We start from the raw sequence: 20,724 nt of genomic DNA, 5'->3' as shown, positions 1-20,724 counted from the left end.
GTTTAAATAGAAGGGGAAAACCTTGACAATGCTATTTTATTGATTGGAATTGAGCATAACTCCCCCATTTTCATCATCCCAAGGTTTAAATTGAGGGGAAAGCCCGGTTGTCCCTCCTTTATAAGGGTGTGAATTGAGGGAGAAATCCCCCTTTTTCCATCACTGGAGAGACCTGAAGTAAGGAAAACCCCTCTTTTTCCAGTATTTTAGGGGATTCAGAGGAGAGAACCCATTTATTGCTATGGCATCTATTTAAGTAGAGACAAACACTCCCTAGTCTCTCATTTTAAGGGGTTCAATTGAAGGAAGCTCCCCCTTTTTCAGCATTTTAAGAATTTAAATCTGTACTTCAGGGCACTTCTAGCTGGGTACTGGCACCTAATCTCTCACAAGGGAGCAAGCCCAGCACTCACAAAACCTTCCTGCTGCCAGAGAGCCCATTATTTTTTCAGTTTTATTTATAATGAATACATCCCTAATTAGAGACCCCAACAGGAGTTACACCATGTATATTATTACTATTCTTCTCCACCCTCCATAGTCCTGTGACTCAATAGCCACCAATGAACAATTACAGAACTTAACAAGGAATCATGCAACTCATGTGTCTACGCTGCCAAAACAAGAAGCTTTTTTACCCTTTCAGTGGATGCAGCTGTAGTGAAACAGAAGGCATCTACAGAGCCCTTTAGTCACCTAGAATTTAAGGCAGAGCAGCCAAACAGCTGCAGCTCCTCCCAGTGCTTTTATCCCTTATGGTAAAATTGCCTCCTCCCTTTTCCCGGGCATTGTGGGAACGAGAGGCGGGCCCGGCCAGGGGTATATTAACCCCAGCCCTGGGTAAAAAGAGGCTCATTCTTTCTGTGGGGTTAGTTGGGTTGAGGGTGTCTTTTTATTTCCATGAAGGGGGGGTCATTCAGGTTTTCTCATCTTTCTTTCAGCAGGTGCTTTTGGCATCTAAAGCAATAGAGGCTTTGAAGACACTGTGAAGAAGATAGCATTGAGTGCATAGTTCGTGATTTTTGGATCGAGTGTTCAAGGTTGTTAAGGTGCTTGGTGCTTTTTGTATTTTTTTTTCCTTTGCCTTGTTTTTCTTAGAAGCACTGCAATTTCCTGAAATTCCAGATTGTGTCAGTATTACACTCCAAATGTTTCAGCAGGTTCATTGTGCTGCAAGAGGGAGCTACCCTGGGTCAGAGATGACATCGGAGATGGAGGCTTCTGATAGGTAAGTTAAAGACTGCAAGTATGAGTGGGAGCGGGAGCAGGGTCCCAGTTAGTAGCTGACTTGTTGGGATTTGGCTTGTATGCTACTACACTGGTGGATTGATTTTGGTTTTCTTTGTCATAGCTGACTAAGAGGCCAACCTGGTGATCCCAGTGCCTTTGGAGATGGCTGAGGTGGACTCCTTTGCATCCAGTGTGGATTCTCATCACCGGTCATCTGAAAGCTAAGTTGGGGGCCGGGGCCTGGAGAAGGGATGATAGCAGGGTAGTGGGTTGGAAATTGCTGGGAGAGATTTAAAAAGTAGTGTAGGGGAAAGGGATGCTCTCCAAGGGGCTTCTTAGGTAAGCTAAAGGGAGTAGCCCTACTTTTGACTGCAACTGTAGGGTGTGCAGCGCAGAGCAGTTCCAGTGTGTGTTGTCTTGTCCGGTGTGTGTTCTGTGTCTTTGGCTTCCCTTGGATCAGATCTCTCTGCCTTTTACCCTTAAGGGGCTCATCATAAGCATTGGCCATCATCTCTAGCTTCTTGAACTTTTGTACTTCTCGGTAGGATGCCAATATCACTTGTTCTTTTACCAGTGGGCTTGGCCACATCTTGGAATCACATCTTGAAAGCATTGAGTCGCATCTCTTTGGAGGCCTTGTTCCTGGCTGTACTGCCATCCATCCTTTCCAGCCTTGAGCTGTAATGTCCTGGGGCTTGTAAGATTGTCAGGATATGGGAGCATGCTAAATGTGGCCTTGTCTCTCACAGCCATCTTGATCATTGTGACTGACAGTTCTTAGAACAGGTCACTGTTCCAGTCTTTTCTTCTGCTCCTTAGAGCCTCTTTCATCCACCATTGCCATATCATCAGTTGTCTCTTTTGGCGTCGTCCCTGTCCTTGCCATTGTTCTTCTTGCCGAGAGCTTTTTTTATCATCTTCATGTCCCACTGCTTGTAGTATAATGTGTTGTTTGAGTTTGTGTCTAGCCTGGAATTGCTCTGCTCTGTAGAGTAGTCTGGGGGGGGGGGTTAGGTGGAGAAGAAAGGAGACTTTACAGGGAGCCTTTTGCTTTGCTCAGCCGCCTGAGCCACGCCTCGGATGGAGTGACTGTGGCCAGTCTGTGTGGTGTTCAGTGGAGATGTGGGAGTGGTGCAGTGGTGTCTTGCAGTTTCATAGTAGTTTGTCCTAAGGCCGACTACTGTGGGATCCTAGGCAGTTTGCTTTGAGGAATGAGAACTTGGGAGAGGCTAAGCTTTCCCTGTCTGTCTGGGTAACTTTGACAAATAATTCTTTTGCAGAGGGAGAGCATGTAAACCTGATATGAATGGAGGAGACCAGAGGAGCACAGCAGCGAGGTGGGTCAGTGCCTGAAGTCCAAGCTACGGCCTGACTTTGGGCTCTATGTTTACCTCACTGTTGGGATTTTCATTTTGAAGATGCGAAGCACTTGGCACAGCAGGTTATTGGCACCGGGGGGACCATGAGCTGGATGAGTATTGATTCCAGCACAGAACTGGATGCTACTGGAGTTGTTGTATTAGTGATGAAACTATAAGTAGCCTTTGATTTTTTTTTTTTTTTGTGTTTTACAGGTGGTCTGCAGCATTCAAATCGCTACTCCAACATGACAGACACCCTTGCAGAAAGAGGTCACAGTCGAGCACTTTCAGGTGGAACCTATCTCGGCAATGCAACCCTTTTGGACACTACATGGGCATGTGCCTTTCCATTTTGTTTTGCCCCTTCTCCCCTGGGAAGGTTGGTCATCATTCAGCTTTTCAGGGGTGGTGTTTCATTTTGGTTATGTTGCAGGGCTGTTCTTTGTCTTTATTTTTAGGAAGTAAACCTGGATATCAGCAGTCAAGGTCAAGTGAGTGAGGTAAGCAGTGACCAGTGGACGCAACCAGTTATTGCTCGGGTGCCAAATTCTGGGGCAGCTCAAAGCATGCATTGTCTGAGCATCCATTTGTGTGTTTTAGGTGGCCCACTTGTATTATGCCTACAGGGGCTGAACCCCCTCATGGACCAGCTGATGGAGCCAGTTTATCACCCTTGAGCTGCCTGTCCCTGTGAGCCTTCCAGAAGTATTACAGGGCTCTGCGATGAAGCCTGTACCTTTTCTGTTTGAAGGTGCCATCTGGGCAGCCTTTGGCAATGGCTGAGGAGTTGTGGAGAGTCGGGGAGGGAGGGAGGAGCGAGGGTCCCCTCAAGTTTCAGTAATGCCACATCACCTTGTCTCCCCTTAACCCAGGGATACCCTGCGACGTCGGCCTTGGAGTGTGGCCCCAGCGTGTGAGCCGAGGACCGGGGCGTTCTCAGGAGCCGGTGAGTAGTGGAATTGTTGGGTTTTGGCTGATGTGCTGCTGAGTTCAGGCACTGATGTTTGGTTTTCTTTATTGTAGTAGACTGAGAGAGAACAGCCCTCTGAGGGCAGGAACTTCCCAGATGATGAGGTGGCCTTGTTTTGCACCTGATGAGGATTTGCATCCCTGGATATCTGAGAGCTAAGTCAAGGGCTACACCTCAGGGAGGGGGATGAGAGTGGGGTGCTGGGTCAGGACTTGGTGGGAGGGATCTTTGAATTAGCTTTGGAGTTGGGGATGTCCACGAGAGGGACCCTTAGGCCACGTAAAGGCAAAGTCTCGCTGTTGATCACAATGCTGAGGTGTGCACGGCAGAGCAGTCCTGGTGCGTGTTGTGTCACTTGTCTATTGTGTGTTCTGTGTCTCTATTGTGGGCATCTTGTGTCACATGTCTTTTGCCTTACCCCTTTGAGGGGCTTATCAGAAATGCTGGGCATCATCCTCAGCAGCTCCTTTGCGTTCCTTGGCCCGACGCTGGTACCCTTGAACCTTTGACTTGCAGGCTCGGACATGCATGGGAATCGCATCTCTCTTTAGCACTATTGAGTCAGACACCTTTTACAGTCTTGTTCTGAGCTGTATTGACAGCTGTGCACCGCAACGATCCCTTATAACAGATTAGGACTTGGGAGAATGTGAGGATAGGTAGAGGATTCCAACCGTACGATTCTCGGGCGTCCATCTTTGCGGTTCTTGGCATAAGTCCTTCTGTTAAGGTCTTTTCCTGCCAGAGTTCTTTGAGCTTCATCTAGGTCATGTCATTGGTAATTCTTCTTGCTGAGACTTTCCTTTCCTTGTTGCATCCCCTTGTTTGTCATCTCCTGTGTCACAGGTGTCTGTGTGTTTGGCCTGGGGCTGCTTTGCCCTGCTACATAGTCTGGGTGTAGGTGTAATAGGATAAGTCCTAGGGACTTGACATTTGTAATGTAGGGATTAGTTGGACTCAAGATGGTATTTCTAGATTAACACAAAATGTTTGGAGCTGCTAAGTTATGATGCAGTACTTTGACTTTTGTCATCACTTTCTTTCAGATGCAGATGGATTGAATCTGTGGCAGAGTGCCCCATACCAGGTGAGGTGGTTCCCACAGGAAGGTCAGTCACCGTTTGTCTTTGCACGGCAAGTGTAAATGGTGACTATGTTACAGCTTTGTTCTTCATCTTTATTTGTAGGAAGTAATGCTGAAGATCAGTGGTCGAGGTTGATGGAGCGAGGTGAGCGGTGACTGGTGGCCAGAATGAGTTGTTACTGCTTGGGTATCAGTTTCTGGTGCAGCTCTAAGCATCCGTTTTTGTTTGTGCATTTTAGGTGGTCCACTGGGAAGGTGTCCCGGCCCTGGGGATGCTGGAGGCCAGGTGGGTGCAAGCTTAAGCTGTAGGTGTGGTGTACTTGAGTTGGAGCGGGGAGGCTGTGGTTTCAGTCTCTCAGCATGTTTTATTGCTTTGCTTCTCTGCAGGTGCTGCTGCTGCCCTGGGCATGCCAAGGGACAGAGGCGAGCAGGTGAGTTGGCATTTAGGTGGGGCGACTGATAGGTGAGAGGTACGTGGCAGCATGCGAAGCGTGTCCCTTTTTGCTTTGCGGGTATCGTCCGGGCCACCTCCGGAGTCGGATGGAGATTTGAGGTGAGCCTGGGCCAGTGGTGCAGAGGGAGCCCAGCCCGTGCATTTATTCTTCTGGAGGGCAATAGTTGCAGTTTCTGTTTTGTTGTCTTAGGTACCACAAGTAGGTGCAGAGCCTAAGTTTGGAAACGGCCGGTGAGCGATGAGCCTCAGCAGTTATGAGGGAGAGAGGCATTGTGCAAGGGGTCACTTCTGGGACATGTCATCACAGTCTGAATTTTGTCATTATTCTCCATCTTTTGCAGCCACCCAAGTGGGCTGTGGGCCATGTATTGACATCCACGGTGCTGAAGCGTTCTTTTCTGTTGAGGATGGATTTCGTCTGCTGGTCTTCAGAGAGCTAAGTGTGGGGACTGTTGGTTGGGAGAAGGCAAAAACCTTTGGAATCACAGGAGGCAATTTGAAGTTAGCTGAGAGGAGAGGGCTGTAGTGGGCCAGGCCCCTTGGAGGTTAAGGGAGAGAGGGTTTCTCTTCAGCATCACTCGAGCCTTTGCCGGGCCGGGCAGTTCCAACCCATCTCCATGTTCTCGTGAGCTTTGCATCATTGGATTTTGAGTCTCGATGTCATTGTCCATCTTTTCACCCGAGGAGCCTGCCTTCGGGTCTGGCACGATTGCCATGGTATAAATTGTGCCTACTCTTCAGTGTAGCCACGCTTTTGAGCACTTTTGAGCATAGCAAGCACGTGGACATCTTGCATCTTGGCCATTTGTGGGTCGGTCATGTTTTGTGATGTCACTTCTGCCTTTGGCAGCAGAATCCTTCTCTAGGGATCCCTTTGTATCAGCTGGCAGTCGTTGCCTCCTTCTCTAGGCCTACTGCACTTCTTGAGCATCCTCTTACCAGCTTTGGCACTAACTTCTCATAAGGAGTTTACCTTTTACTGTCACGTACTATTGCCATAGAGCCTTCTTTCCTTTGGCGTCATCAGCCTCTGACTCATCTTGCACTAGCAATCTTGGGTCCATCAGGTAAAACTGCTGGGCAGTTTCAGTTTGTGTCTATGTGATGTGGTCTGTGTCCGTTGTCTTCAGTGTCATAGGGCTTTGTGATGTCTCAGTGCTTTACAGGCATTGTTATGGGCCATATCGGCAGCAGGAGCACTTGCATACTTTCCTGGATCGGGCTTATTCTGGCATCTTTATGGTTTTGCTTTTTGAGACCAGAAGAAGTACACAAGGTGTTCCTATCCATCTTCCTTCTCAGTTTTGGTAGTATCTTTTTTTTCATGTGCCGTTCCCTTGGACTTCTGTATGAAGTGTACTAGACCCTCCTCACTGCAGTAGTTTTGTAGCTTCCGTCGCCTCAAAGCATCCTGGTCTCAAGAATTTATCTTCTGAAGTGTTATCTCAAGTCTTCATGTCATCTTTGCTTATATTTGATGCACTGTGTGTCCATGTGCCACTTATGCTTGGAGCTGCCCTGCCCTGGCACATTCAGTCCTGGCTAGTTTGAACAGTTTTAGAACTCTCCTCTCCTGTCTATGGGCTTTTGGGTAGAAAGTTTATGGGGCTGGTGTGGGGATAACTCCTAGCTGTCAGCTACTTGCAGACTGCCTCATGCTGTCTTGCAGGTCCCTGAGGCAAATTTTGATCCCTATGGTCACTGATGCTACCAATTTTCCCAGGATCTACTGTTCCACATCAAGGAGCAGCAGATGGAAGAAGATGTTAAAGCATCTTCTTTAGGGGGGACTGTTTCTAGTAAGAGCTGCAGTCAGCGTGTAAGCTGAAGAAGGGGTGTCTGAGAGTGTGTCTGTCTGTGTGTGTTGACTGGCTCTAACCTTATATGTGTGTTGTTTTTTGCCTTTCAGGTTCTTCAGTTCATTTTAAAATTTAGAATACGAAGCACCCAGCTGGTCCTGCCCATGCTGTGGGGTCAGTCAGAGGGACACAGGGTTCCTCTTCTCCTTTGTGCTGGGATGAACTGCCTAGGGAATACCATTTCTGACAGCCCAGTCCTACCTGTGTCCTTTGGACAAGGGCAGAGGTGAAGAGGCGACTGCCAGAGTTCCTTGGGGATGATGGAGTTGTGGTGTTTGGCTGTGCCCAGAGGGGCAGGTTGGGCATTATTTGTGTGTCTGAGGACTGGGGAGCCGAGCTCTCAGTGCATTCCCAGCTCTCCCAGGGGTGGGAGCTGGTGCAGGGCTGGGTGACAGCCTCTGGTTGGCCTTGGGGCGGGCCCTGGCCCCGGCACAGACACGCTGGGGTGCTTTGGGGACCCTTGGGGAGCAATGGGAGGAAAATGAGGGATGGTGCTGGGCGGAGCGATCGGTCTGTGCTCGTGTCAGCGCAGCCGTGCAGGGCACTGGGATCTGGGTAAAACTCCAGCTCTCCTGGTGTTCAGGGATGCAAGGTCTGAGGGACTGGATTTACCTAGGGCTTTTCAGGAACAAGGGGAAATGTGGTGCCAGAGCTGTGCCCTATCAGGTTGTGTTTCCCTTTGGGGACAGGGAGTCTCTGGGCTGAGGTGAGATTGCTGTGTGAGTGGCAGGGAACAGGGAGCTCAGAATTGCAGGCACTGATGGAATAATTGTCTTAGGTCTGTTTGGTTTGTGTTGGTGAAAACTGGGATTTGGGCTGGAGAGGTGCTCTTGGGAACAATGGATAGAGTACATTTGCTCCATGGATGTGTCAGGAAGGACAGGGAAGGGGAGTATTTATAACCTGTTCTCAGTATTTCATGCAAATTTGGGGTGGAGCAGCAATGCAGGTGGGTGGGTTTGGCCTGGGCCTGTCAGGACTAACCACAAAGAATCCAGCCAAGCCCCTGACCCCTCAAGGCATCTGTGAAACACTTCCACAGCAACCCAAGTCAGAAATCCAGTGATTAGGGAGGTAAAATTATAGGTAATTGCCTATGATCTGTGGGGAATTTCCTTTGGAATTATCAATCAAGGCAGGGCCTATCTTTCAGCTCTTTTCCTGGTGTGCGGTTTGCTCTCTGGTTTAAATGAGTTTGTGTGCTCCTGTTAACAAGCAGTGTGTTTTCACCCTGAAATTTGGGGTGATAGTCTTTCTTTAGCGTTTTTCCCACAACTGAATCATCCCTTCCATGAGTAGTCCATGTTGTTCTACACAGCTGCTTTGGCCGTGGGTCAGAGAGAGAGAAGGGAAATGACTTTTTAGGGCATTGAAATTTCTCCAGGCAGGAGTGGGAGGTCGTCTTCCCCCTCCCCAGAGCCCTGCAGGCGCATGGGAGTAGCTCAGTGCCAGCGCAGCTCTCTGAGCAATAACAACGCTTGGGAGGTTTGAGTGTTGATAGCAGCTCTTGTCTCCTGGTAGCAGTCCTAGGCGGAGGAGGGGAAAAAAGGAACTTGTGTTATTCATGGAAAACTTTCTGCTGTTTCTTGTGCAGTGTTTTAGATCTTTGTATGATTTACTATCCAGTGTCTGTAGGTAGAGAATGACTTATTGGAGGTAAAAATTGAGATAATCACTAATGGAAATGGTAGGGAAAACTTTTGAAGTGAACTTGAGGTGACCTGTAATGGAGAGCATGAAGATTTTGAAGTAAACTATAGCAATCAGTTGTGCACAGGTAGGGAAACCTTTGGGGGTAAAATACAAGGTCACCTCTAGGTGAGGGAATGAACACTTGTTGAGGTAAACTGAGTGAATCAGTTGTGGAAGTATTAGTAAATTCTGGGGGTGAAACTTGATGTAACCTCCATGGTAGAAAATAAATCAATCTTTTGAGGTAAAAAGGAAGTAATCAGTGTTGGAGAGGCAGGGAGATTGAGAGTAAACTTGAGTCTGTAGTCCAGAGAATGAACATACTGAAGTTAAATGGAGGTAGTAACTTGCAGACAGGGAAAAAATGTGGGGGTCAAGTCTGAGGTAATCTCTAGGGGAGACAACATTTTTGAGGTAAACTGAGGCAGTCACTAGGTGACAGGTTGGACAAGTTTTGGGGGGTAGAAATTAAAATGACCTGTTGGGCAGAGAATGGACATACTGAGGTGAATATCAGGTAATAAGTAGTGGACAAGTAGCAATAATTTTGGAGGTGAAAGCTGGGGTGATGTGTGGCAGGGAGAGCGTACATCCTGAGGTAAAGTGAGACAGTACTGGAAAGATAGTGAAATATTTCAGGGTAAAACTTGATGAAATCTCCAGGATAGAAAGAGAATATTTATAGGTCAAAAAGAGTAAATAGTTAGTGGGCAGGTAGGGAAAATACTGGGGGTAAAACCTGAGGTTATCTCTAGGGGGAGAGAATGAACATAGTGAGGTAAAAATCAGGCAATGACTAGTGAATGTTAGGGCAATTTTGGGGGGGTAAAACTGGAGCTAATCTCCAGAGTAGTGAATGAATACTTTCTTGTAAAAAAGAAGAAATCAGAAGTGCACAGACAGGGACAGCTTGGAGGGAAAATCTGAAGCAATCCCCAGGGAAGAGAATGAACAGCATGAGGTAAACTGAGGTAGTCACTTGCAGAGACACAGTGAAAATTTTGGGGATAGACACTGAGACATTCTGGAGGACAGAGAAAATTACTTTTGGGGGTAAAAATGGGATGATGGGTAGGGCAAAGCTTGTGGGAAAAACTTGAAATAATCTGTAGGAAAGAGCATGAGCATTTTGATGGAAAAATGAGATATTTATTCTTTGCTTCCCTTTGGGATAACTTAATCTGCACCCTTCCATGAGCAATTCCTTGGCTTCTCCTGGAGAAAACCCCCATGGCAGAGGCAGTGTGCAAAGGAGCCCAGAGCTGTGCTTGGAGCAGAGAGTGCTGAGAGCTGCGTGTGCCTCTGCTGCCCCAGGCTGGCAATATCCCCATGGAACAGACTGGGCAAATGGCATTAGAGGGAGCACAATCCCTTCCTGGAAGAGGTTTTCTCCTGTGCAGATCAGGCACAGGGCAGGAAGGGAACTTTGGAGATCAGCTGCTTTCCCCCAGAAAGCATCACTCACACCAGCATGGATGACATGACCTGTGCCCAGCGCTCACCATGCACCTGGCCAGAATCAAGAGCAAAGGTGGGTTTGGGTGTGAGCACTTGAAATAACTTTGAAAGAGAAGCAATCACCTTTTGCTGCTTTTTTCTTTCTTGCAGATGCTGGGATTGCCTCTGGGCACATGTGCTGAGCTCTCCCTGCAGGGAACTGTCAGCCCTGAATGCCTGTGCAATAACTGCAGCTGCCCAGGCAGACACAGGAAACTATTCCACACATGAAATTGCCATGACCCAAGGCACTCCTGGAGAGAGAGTGTAGAGAGTTAGAGCACTGATCCTGCTCCCTGCTTTCCCAGTAGTGCATGAACATGATTTCATCCTGATCCTGAGAGCTCCAAGGACAGTAACAACTGAGGTGCCACTGATGCTGCCACTTTTCTGATGGGCCTGGCCCAGAACCATAGCCCAGCAGGGGTCTGTGGGAGCAGTTCAGTTCCCCCTCCCTTCCTGCACTCTGGGCAGTTCCAGGAGCCATCTGATCCCTTTCTGAGGTTGCCACCACAGCCTAAGCTCCCCCCCCCCCCCCCCCCACTGGGCCATGATGGCATCTGCATTCCCAGAGCCAGCGAACGGCTCCGGCCCTCGCACCACTGCTGCACATCAGGCCCGGCCAGGGGAGCTGAAATAAAGCCTGGAACTCTCAAGGGTAAACTAGCACCACAACCACAAACCTCCCTCACTTGAGAGTAAAGAGGTGTCCCTGTATTTACACATGTCCAGGAACAATACTCCTCTAGAGCAGTCGTGGATTTACTTTTTTATCAGTTGAACTGGCACTGCTGCCACCTGATGCCATTAAATTCTCCATCCCCACAATCCCTGGTTCCCCTTGGCTGTGGGGTTTTTGCTGTCCCACAGTGAGTTAGGAGGGATCTCTGGCCAGCCTTGTTGCCCAAGAGCATTCAAAATCCTAATCCTCACTTCTCTGACTACTGAATACCTTAAACGCCACTCTGCGTTGTGCAAAAAAGTGCCTTGGTCCCACTGGGAACTGCACATCTCTAACAGCTGTTCTCAGTTATTCCAACTGAGTAAAATAATTATTAAGGAAAAGAGGAACCAGTTAAACCTAACAGCTTTTGCCTGATGTTTTCCTCAGGAATGAGTTAGGAGCTCAGTAGCAAGGCCCTCAGACAGGCACAGTGTCTGATATAAACTATATCTGGGCACACATAAAAAATAGGTTATATATAAATAGATAGCTATATGCCCTAATATATAATACATATTTATATTACAGAGTTATGTAAGGCATAAATATCTGCCCTACATATAACCAAAAATATTTATCACCAACTACCTCTAAATTACCCCCTGACCCCTGATGCTAGGAATGTAACATTTTTAGGGATCCTAAAATCAAACATATGCAGGAAAGTAAACCATGATTTTATGCCATTAATTCCAAGATGTTTTCCTGGATGTGTGCTGCTGCGTCTGTTTTTCTGTAAGATCTTGTGCCTTATCCCTGAAGTGCACTCAGAATTGTCAGGATCATGAAATCCATTTGGGATTTTACTGTTGCTGCAGTATCCAGTGAGATGAGTTTTTTCAAAATTATTTCTCTTGGACCGAGCACATCTCCTCAAGTTCCTTCTCACTTTCTGCATCCTGGAAATGCAAAAAGGGAAAAGATCAATGTACAGCTCAAGTGAAACAAATAAAAAGCATCATTTCCCTTCTTTCTCTCCAACCCCAAATCAGTTTTTAAGCATATCATGGAATCCTGGAATGGTTTGGGTTGGAAGGAGTCTTGAAGCTCATCCAGTTCCACTCGCTTCCACTGGGCCAGGCTGCTCCAAGCCCCGTCCAAGCGTGAGTCTGAAAAACCCCAAACAAGTCCCAGATCTAGACAGCCCACTGGAAGAAAACCCAAAATTAATTAGAGCAGCAGAGCCTGGCTTCAGTCTGGCACTTCTCCTTGACAGCACGCAGAGCTGAACGGAGTGGTCAGGGCACACTCGAGGGCAAACTGGGAGAAATCACGGCGGGGTCTGCCCTGGGATGGAGACCCAGCGCCGCGACCGAGCGCCGTCCCGCTCGCCCCCCCTCCGGCCCCAGGGTGGGTCGGTCCCCGCAGCGCGCGCCCCTTCGGCCGGGCTCGCCCACTCTCCGTGAAGAGGGGCGGGAGAGGGGGCTAAGCAGAGGCTGCGGAGACAGGATCCCCTCATGCCGCTTCTCACCGTTGAAGTCCCCGGTGTCGGCCACCACCGTGGTGTGGTGCTTGAGCTGGTCCAGCGCCGACTCCACCTTCTGCCGCTTCACGGGGGACACCGACACGTCCGCGGCTCCGGGGGACTCGCGCGCCCAGGAGGGACGGTACGTGCCCGAAGGCCACCGGCCCGCGCGCTCCCGCCGCCCGCCGCCAATCCCAGCCTGGCTGGGCGGCAGCGGCCAATCAGGAGCGCGGACAGGAGACGGACGAGGCCGCGGGAGGGAGAGCGATTCTGATTGGCTGGTTCGTGAGGGCCGGGCGGGGGTTCGCCTTGGCGACCGTGACGCCGCCATCGTCCCCGACGGAGCGTATCGGGGGAGTCTCCTGGCCCCGAGATCTCTCGGGCCCGGAACCTCCTGTCCCCGGAGTCTCCGTGTCGCCAGAACCCCCGGCAGTCTTCCCCGCGGCCGGTACGGCGCCCGACCCGCCCCTGAGCCACCCGCCCCTCGTGGCCGCGCGGGGCCCGGGCGCGGCCGGTGCCGCAAGGTGGCGGCGGGCAGCCCCTGAGGGAGGCGGCCGTGAGGGAAGGCTCGGGGCCGCGTCGGTGGTGCCCCGCTGCAGGAGCTGAGCGCTCTGGGCTCCCTTCCCCGCCGTTGTGGCAAGGTTCGAAATGGTTTATCGAGTGCAGCTCCAGGCGCTGAGAGAGCCCTCGGCCCAGTAAGGCAGGTGTTTTGGGCTCGTGGTTCGCCTGAACTTTATTTAGGCTGTAAAAGAGGTGATCTTGTTAGTGTGGGCCCACTTGGAAATTGTACTCTCCAAAACATCTACAGAAGGAATTACCAGTTATTTCAGCTGGGTTATTTAATTGTTAAGGAAAAGAGAAGACAAACTTTTGCTTCTGGAAACAGGATGGCTCTTGGCTGGAAATGTTGGAGAATCCGTGTAACAGGCTCCTAGTCATGGGGTTATGCTGTTCCCTCTTTCTGTATGGTTCCACTTGGGACAGCTGCCACAGTCGTTCCCCTTCCAGAGAGGCAAGAATGTGCTTTTGTGCAGCCTTCTCATGCTTTGCCCCTATTCTTAAGACACAGCTATCCAGGCCGTAACATCCTTCCTGTTGAATGTCAGTCCCCAAACCCAAAAGGAAATGTGTGGTTTCAGACATTCTGCTGAGTTTCTGAGACTCTCAGTGACAAAGCATTATGAAAACCCAGTGAAAGAGACGGAGATGGAGTTATAACTTAACTATTTTAATAAATCTTGTACAGTGCATGGTTATATCATTGTCTCCTTCGCTCAGTTACATCAATGTACAGTACTTTATAGCAGTGTCTGCAGGCAGTACAAACAGAACAGATGCACAGCTCAGTCGCGTGGAAATTTGTAAAAGTGGCCTCTGCAATAAGGTCTACTGAGCTATTTGTTTTAGGAAGTGCTCCTGTGGCTCCCGGCTTTACAGAGCTGTCATGTACACTCCTGTTAAAATCCCAGATAACTGTAATTCCCTGTGATTTGCTTTCCTCTACGCCCCAGGACTAGAAGATGGTGTGTTTCCTAGCTCAACATTCGTTTTTATTTTCATTTTAGAAACTTTTTCGCCTCCCGTGCTTGCCATCCTGCCTCCCATCTCCACCCTAATCCGGAGCCAGGGCTTCTCAGGAGGATTGTCCTCTTCATCCCTCCCTGACAAGGTGAGTGCCCTTCTCAGATCCTAGCAGGGCTGTGACTAAACCCAGGATCCTCCCCTGCCTGCACCCTAATTCTGCTGGTGAGAGCAGTGTCCTGTTTCAAATGAAGAAAACAGATTATCCATTGGAGACGCTTAAGAATGAAGCCAAAACTAAGGTGCACTGGTGTTCTCAGTTTTAGACATGAGCTCCCCAGATGCTGTTTTAAAGCTTTTTCCATTAAATGTGCAATGACAGGCACAAATTTGGACCAAGACTCAGCATGTGCTGAGAGAGAAAACCCAGCTGTCCCTGGGCTGTGGGCAGCTCTGGAGCTCTGTGTGCTTCACTGCTTTGCAATCAGATTGGTCTGTCAGTCAAACAGAGCTAGAAATGCAATGTGCCAAACTTGCTGTGGACAGGAACTACGCTGCTTGCTTGAGTTTTGAAATGGTGAGTAAATTTTGGAAGCATAATCACTTAATTCTGCTTCTAGGGAGAGGGATTTTCCTCACCCCTATTTACAGATTGCTATATACAAATGCACATAACTTTATGAAGGAAAACGGGAAGTAAAGAGCATCACCCTGTGCTAAATTAGAGGGGTTTTTTTCTTGTGGCCATTTAATTTGTGTTAAACCTGCCTTTCCCAGTGTGCTTTGGGGTTTCAGCTATTTGGGAATCATTTCAGCTGACTTTTTGCAGTGAAAATGTGAAGATGGGGACAAGTGACCAACACCCTGGGAAGGGCTGTGGGTGTGCCTGGGTCGGGAGCAAACGGTCAGGGCTTATCTTCTCCTGGTTTGAGGCCCGGTTTGGCAACACCACCGCAACATTCCAGTGCAGGATCCGTGCCCCAGGGAAGGGCTGCACAGCTGCCCCCAGCCCCAGCCTCTGCATCAGCAGCGGTGGGCGGGTGGAACTCACCTATTTCCAGATTCAAATCCCTTTGTTTGTCATTCCTGCTCATTTCTAGGCACTGAAAGCTCATTTCAGCTGTTCAGAGATAGCACTAGCTGGTCCATGGATTTAAGGAAGCAGCCAGACTTTGGGAATGTGTGTTGCCATTCTAGCCTTGTCCAACGAGGGGGCACAGGGGGACAGGACAAGGACAGGCAGTTGTCACCGGCCCTGTGCTCGTGGGCTGCAGGGGACACCTGCACTGAGGAGGAAATGGAAATGGAAATAGAAAGGGTTAGGTTGCCCAGAGAGGTCATGACTCACCATTCCTGGAAGTGTCCGAGGCCAGGTTGGACAAGATTTGGAACAACTTGGGCTTGTGACAGGCATTCCTGCCCATGGCAGGGGGGTGGAATGGGATGAGCTTTAATGTCCTTTCCTTAAACCCAAACCATTGCAGGGTTCTAAAGCCTTATTCCTCTGGTCCAGGCTCCAAGCCTTGAGGCTGGCCTCTCTTGTGCTGTGTGCCACGCCTGCTCTGCCAGGGGAGAGTGGGGAGCAGGGGACAGCCCTCGGAGAAAAGCTTTGGGGGTCTTTTTTTGCTTGAAGCCAGCCCTTGTACATCCAGCCCCGTGTGAATCCTGCTCTGATCGCATGCACGGAAAATTTCAGTATAAAATATATAGTTATAAAAAAAATACTTCATGCAAAATTAAAACACCTTTCCCAGTGGGACATGGTCTTATTGTCAACCCTTCCCAACAGTGTTCAAGGAATTGTCACTCTGATGGCAGCTGGACCCCAAGGGGAGCTCTGCTGCATCTGGCCTGGGCCAGGAATCATTGCTTTCATTCCCTTTTTTTCTGCACTACTTAGGGCTAAGAGCTGAAATAAAGCAGAGAGACTTTAATTTGCAGAATCAATCCTTTCCTGGCGGCGCTTCGTGATTTCTTGGAGCTCCGACTCCCCTCTGCTTTTCTGGAATGGAAACAAAACAGGCAGTTTGGATTTGAACTTCAAGCTGCAGTTAAGTGACAGTATTTAATTAATGCTGTAAAAGTAGAGCTAGTTTCAAAGAGATAAGTGATATCAGTAAAAAGCAGATTAATTAGTGGAAACAGGGGGATCTTACAGATTTGCTCAAAAGACACTTCGGAATTTTTACGTGTGTTTTATTGCTGGTGTAGGTTTGGTTGCATTTTTTTTCCCCACAATTGTATTTTTTAAAATGCCTGTTTAATGAGCTATCTGATGCTGCTGGTACAGCCCCCATTCCAGCAGGAATTATCCAGAAAAATGCTTACCTCCAACTGGTTTTTCTCCACTGTGATCTTGCTGTAGACTCTGTTTCCCTCATCACCGCACACCTTCTTCAGCTCCTCTCTGTTGAGGGAGAAGAGCTGAGCTCCGGTGAGGATGCCCAGGTGTTCCACGGTCCTGGAGAGACACAAAGTAGGGAGGTGACGATTGTGCTGCACGTGGCCTCGTGTCAGAGGTGAGGAGTTGGAGATGGGAGGCCAGGAGCTGCAGTGGGACCATATCACGGGGCCCTGGGGCTGTTCCAAGGCGGCAGCTGCAATTCCAGTAGCATTTCAGGCCTTGGATTTAGTTAGTTAACTGTTTATCTCCAAGAAAATATTTATACCAGAGAAAGGGAGTGACTTTGGGCTCTGAACATTCTGGTTATAGAGCCTGGATTGAACAGGGTTGAAATCTAATTTGCAACACAGGCTCTGTAAGTAAATCCAAGTGGCTTGTCCCAGGTGAGATGGTGCCGGTGGCCTCCCCCGCTCCTTCTCCAGGGAAGGACGAGCATTGCACGTGGCAATAGGGCAAATCTTACTCTTTGCTGAATGACTTGGCCTCCAGCCAGGCTTTGACTTCTTCAGTGCTGGATTCAAAGGTGAGGGGCACGAAAACTTGCTGAGGCTTTTCCACTTTGAAATTCCTGTGGGGAGGCTGAATTTTATTGTTTGTGATCTTCTTTAGCAGCTCGTCGTTCAGCTCATCTGTTTGGTGAATAAGTTCTGTAGAAACAAGTAGGGAATGAAAGCAAGTCTTCAGTCAAAAATGCCATTAAATGTTTGTGGGGAAACTGTAAGGCAGATGGGGATGTGGCTCAACATTCTTATTTAAATTCAGCCCAGAAAAGTGATTCCCATTTTCCTGTGCCCCTGTGTTGCCATTTATTTTGCTCCCATCACCCCTTGGCTGTTGCCTGATGTGGAAGCACAGTTCTGTGAGAATCTACAATTGGAGGTTTGGAATTGAGACCTTTTCAGTCCTCTCTGCTGCTTCTAGTCACTAATTTGCTGATCGCAGAGCTCCAGGTTTTGCTCCGCAACAGAACAGAAGCGGCAGGAAGCACAAACTGGGAATGAGCAACACACTCATGATGGGATGAGCTTGAAGGTCCCTTCCAGCCCAGGGCATCCTGTGCTTCTGTGAAAACTCCAGTGACTCTTCATCCAGTATCGCTTTCCCCATGAAACTCCTGAAGACTGTGGAGAATAACTCAGTGATACGAACAGATTTGTGTCCTTGTATTGTGGGGCTTCCTGTCGTCCCAGAAGGGCTCCTGCTTCCAGGAGTGGACAGGGTGGGATAAGGGGTGAGGTGAGCAGGGCCCCTGATCTCTCTCCTGCTCTGTGAGCCCCACAGCACGTGCAGGGTGAGGGAGTGATGCGGATCTCCTGTTTGGCCGGGAATTCTGTGGAACCACATGAAGGAAGCGGCCAGGCGGGCACTGTGTGTGTGCCGGGAGATGAGCAAAAGGAAGTGAGAGAAAGGGATTGACCTGAGCTGTTCCTTAGACACACTTAAACATTTTGGAAGAGAAAGGAAACTCTCTCCTTGGGAGGAGGAGGAGGAAGTTAGAACTGGAGGAAGGAGGCATGGGGTGATCACTTATTGCCCTGCTCGGCCCGGGCCGCCCGAGAGCCCCGGCGGTGTCACAAGCCCCAGGGCTGCTCTCTTGGCTCTTGTCCTGCCTGGAATGGCCTCCAGACACAGTGCTGCTGCATTGCTGTGATCAGTAAAAGGTGCAGGGGAGCCCCTTGGGCAGGTCTGGTCCCCCGAGCGCCCAAACCCAGGGGAGCCCAGAGTGGGACACACACGTGCGTTCTTTGGCGTCCTGTGCAGAGTGGCGCGACAACATCTCAGTGCCCCACTTATCCCCGGCGTAGCTGGCAGGCAGCTTGTGGGTTGGGCTGGATGGGCCATGGCCCCTGGGGCTCAGGTCTCCTTTGTACCTCTGGTTAGACTGGTTAGAAAGGGAAAGAAAAGTAAGAATTTTTTTTGGTCGTTTTTAATTTTCTTAAGCTTTCTGCCTCACACCCACGGAGGGACAAACTGCCGTGTTCTCCTTGTGCTGATGTGGGGCTGGGGAGACCTCAGGTGGAGCTGCATGGAAGAAGTTAATTTCTGGGAATGAAGAACCCAAAGCAAAGTCTGAAGTTTGCGCAAGGGAATTCCTAGTTGTGCCAAACATGTTCGATCTCATTGGAAGGCAGAGCCTCACTGCTCCGTAGCTGGGATGTGAAGCGGGACCACTGCCAAGGGCCTGGAGCGGACTGGAAAGTTTTTTGACGTTTTGATTAAACTAGCAGGGATTTATCCAGAAGCCTGCTGGGCCGCCTTAGGCTTTGCCCAAACGCTGCAATACCAAAATGGGGAAGCAATTCCATGCTTCCCTAGGGTGTTTAGAACACTCCAGCTCCACATTTCTGCAGTGCAAGTTGCAGTATTCAGTTAATTCTCACTTAGATGGTGTTTCCATCTGCCTCCACTCCAGTAACGTGTTCCTGGTGCTGAACTGAACTGGCTGAGGGAAGTGTCCATCTTTAATTTAACCCCCAAGAAAAATCTTGATGTGGAAAAATATGGAAAGCAGGAGGCTGGTGCACAAATAGGAAGGATAGGCCTTATTTGGGAAGACGATCGTAGCAAAATGTGAATTTTATCATAGGAGACTCAGGAATCTCCTGGCTTTGTCTACTTCTGAAGGTCTGTCCTGATTGGTGCATAGTATCCTAAGAAATCAGGGAGGTCTAATGACAACATTATTCCCAGAGGCAGATTGTGCCCTGCAGCTGATACCAGTCAGGTATTACCTGACTACAGACCTGTTTGAGCTCTTCCAGTTTCACCACATCCAGGATATTGTACGGAACATAACCGGCCTGCCCACTCCGGTTGAGCAACTTCCACCACTGCTTATTATCTTCCAACACCTGAGAGAGGGACAAAAATAAATCTGCTGTGGGAAAATGGGATTTCAGGCATAAACAACCAGGATATAGCGGGGCCGAACCATCCAAAAGGTGAAGTTGCCAGAAGGACATCACTGAGGCCAGGAGCTCTAATCAGATCTGTTGCTCTCAGATGCAATCCAGGACTGAAACTTTTCCTGGAAAGCATCAGAATTTATCGTAAGGATGAACAGGAGAGCACCTCTGCGTGCTGAAGAACTCATAGTTCCTACATAATGTCCCTGTTTCTCCAGACCTTTTTTTCCTAATGACTGAGTTTCTGATGTCTTTTTGCATTAAAATAAATAATTAAATAAATAAAAAGCCACATTTTGCAGAGAAACCTTTTCCTCAGGTCACAGATCAGTGTCAGCCCAAGTCACGTCCCACCTTGTCCAGCTGCCAACAGTGCTGCAGTAAGAGAAAGGTTATGAGAAAGGTGCTTTTCAGAGAAAACAAATCCTCGTGGAGGAGGAAGTGGTGATAAGGAACCGACCCAGCGGGGGATGAGCAGGGCTCTAGAGCGAGTTGTTGTCCTCCCTCCTCACTGTGGTTAAAATGGGACCGATGTCTTTGAGCTGAGGAAATGACACGACACAGCACAGGCAGCCTGCTCCAGCTTTGGGTTTGAGCAAAGCTTTGTGTCACTGCTGAGATACCACCAGGGAAAATGGAGTTGGTGCTTGTTGCTATCCCGAGCTCTCTCCTGCCCCTGGGGGACACACCTTTTCCAGGAGCGGTCACGTACCTCCAGGATTTCATCCTTCAGCACCGAGAGCTCACTGGCGTTTCGCGCGGTGAAATCGTAGCGGATTTTGGCAAATCTCTTGGGCACAGCCACCCCCTGGGCCTCGAAATTCCTGCAGAAGAGAAGTGGCCTGAAGTTCATTAACCTGAGCTAGACTGTTGGAAGGACTCTGTGTGGAAGCTGGAATTGTATTAGAGGATCATCATAAACTAAAAATATATGTGACAATGTGGCCAGATTGCAATGAATCTAAAGACAGGACAGGGTTGGCTCGAGCTCACAGAGCTGCTGCCTCCAGTGTAAACTAACCGCCTCGTGAAAGCAAATGGTTTTTCACAGACATTATTCAAATAAAAGGGGAAAGGGGAAAAAAAACCCAACCAAGAAAAAAGGAAGGTTCCCATTAGCAAAAAAAGCCTACATGAAAAAGTGAGGTTGTGAGCTATGGCCGAAGGGCCGAGTTTGGTGCTGATTCTCAATCAATTCAGCAAATGACAGTGCATTGATGCAACTGTTTTTTTAGTCAAATTTAGTCCTGATTCTTCACAGTAATTTGCCTCAAGAAAATGAGCCCCATATCCTTTGGTGAGTTCCCTGTTGGCTGAGGCCCAGACCTTCAGGCCGTGACTTCTCAACATACTTGCAGTGAGACTGGCTCCCTCTTAATTGCTTCTTTTTGAAGTATGGTTTGTCACTATCATCCTGCTGAAGATGAACAGGGCTGGTGTCTCATCTTCATATATTCTTCCCCCTCCTCCCCTCTCCTTCTTTTCCCCTTTTTCACCTCTAAATAAATTTCTTCAAGGCGATTTAACCCTGGGATAGTCTAATCCACTTTAGTCCTT

At 49.0% G+C, this 20,724-nt stretch overlaps 1 pseudogene across 1 annotated transcript in view; it reads right to left on the bottom strand.

The window, feature by feature from the left end:
• Positions 1-20,020, bottom strand: part of LOC309585706 (cytoplasmic protein NCK2-like) — a 93,268-nt pseudogene extending 73,248 nt beyond the window's left edge. Inside the window, exons 1-5 of the transcript in view lie at positions 19,880-20,020; positions 18,994-19,113; positions 17,996-18,143; positions 16,725-16,908; positions 16,193-16,318 (exon numbers count right to left, since the gene is read on the bottom strand). The product of the transcript in view is annotated as a cytoplasmic protein NCK2-like (transcript). The remainder of the gene's footprint in view (positions 1-16,192; positions 16,319-16,724; positions 16,909-17,995; positions 18,144-18,993; positions 19,114-19,879) is intronic.
• Between the last annotated feature and the right edge of the window lie 704 nt (positions 20,021-20,724).

Source organism: Coloeus monedula (assembly GCF_965178545.1).
Source record: "Coloeus monedula genome assembly, contig: HAP1_SCAFFOLD_134, whole genome shotgun sequence".
In the NCBI taxonomy this organism is placed as follows: domain Eukaryota; kingdom Metazoa; phylum Chordata; class Aves; order Passeriformes; family Corvidae; genus Coloeus; species Coloeus monedula.
The sequence above is the reverse complement of the archived record's forward strand: the minus strand, read 5'-3'. Positions and strand labels throughout refer to the sequence as shown.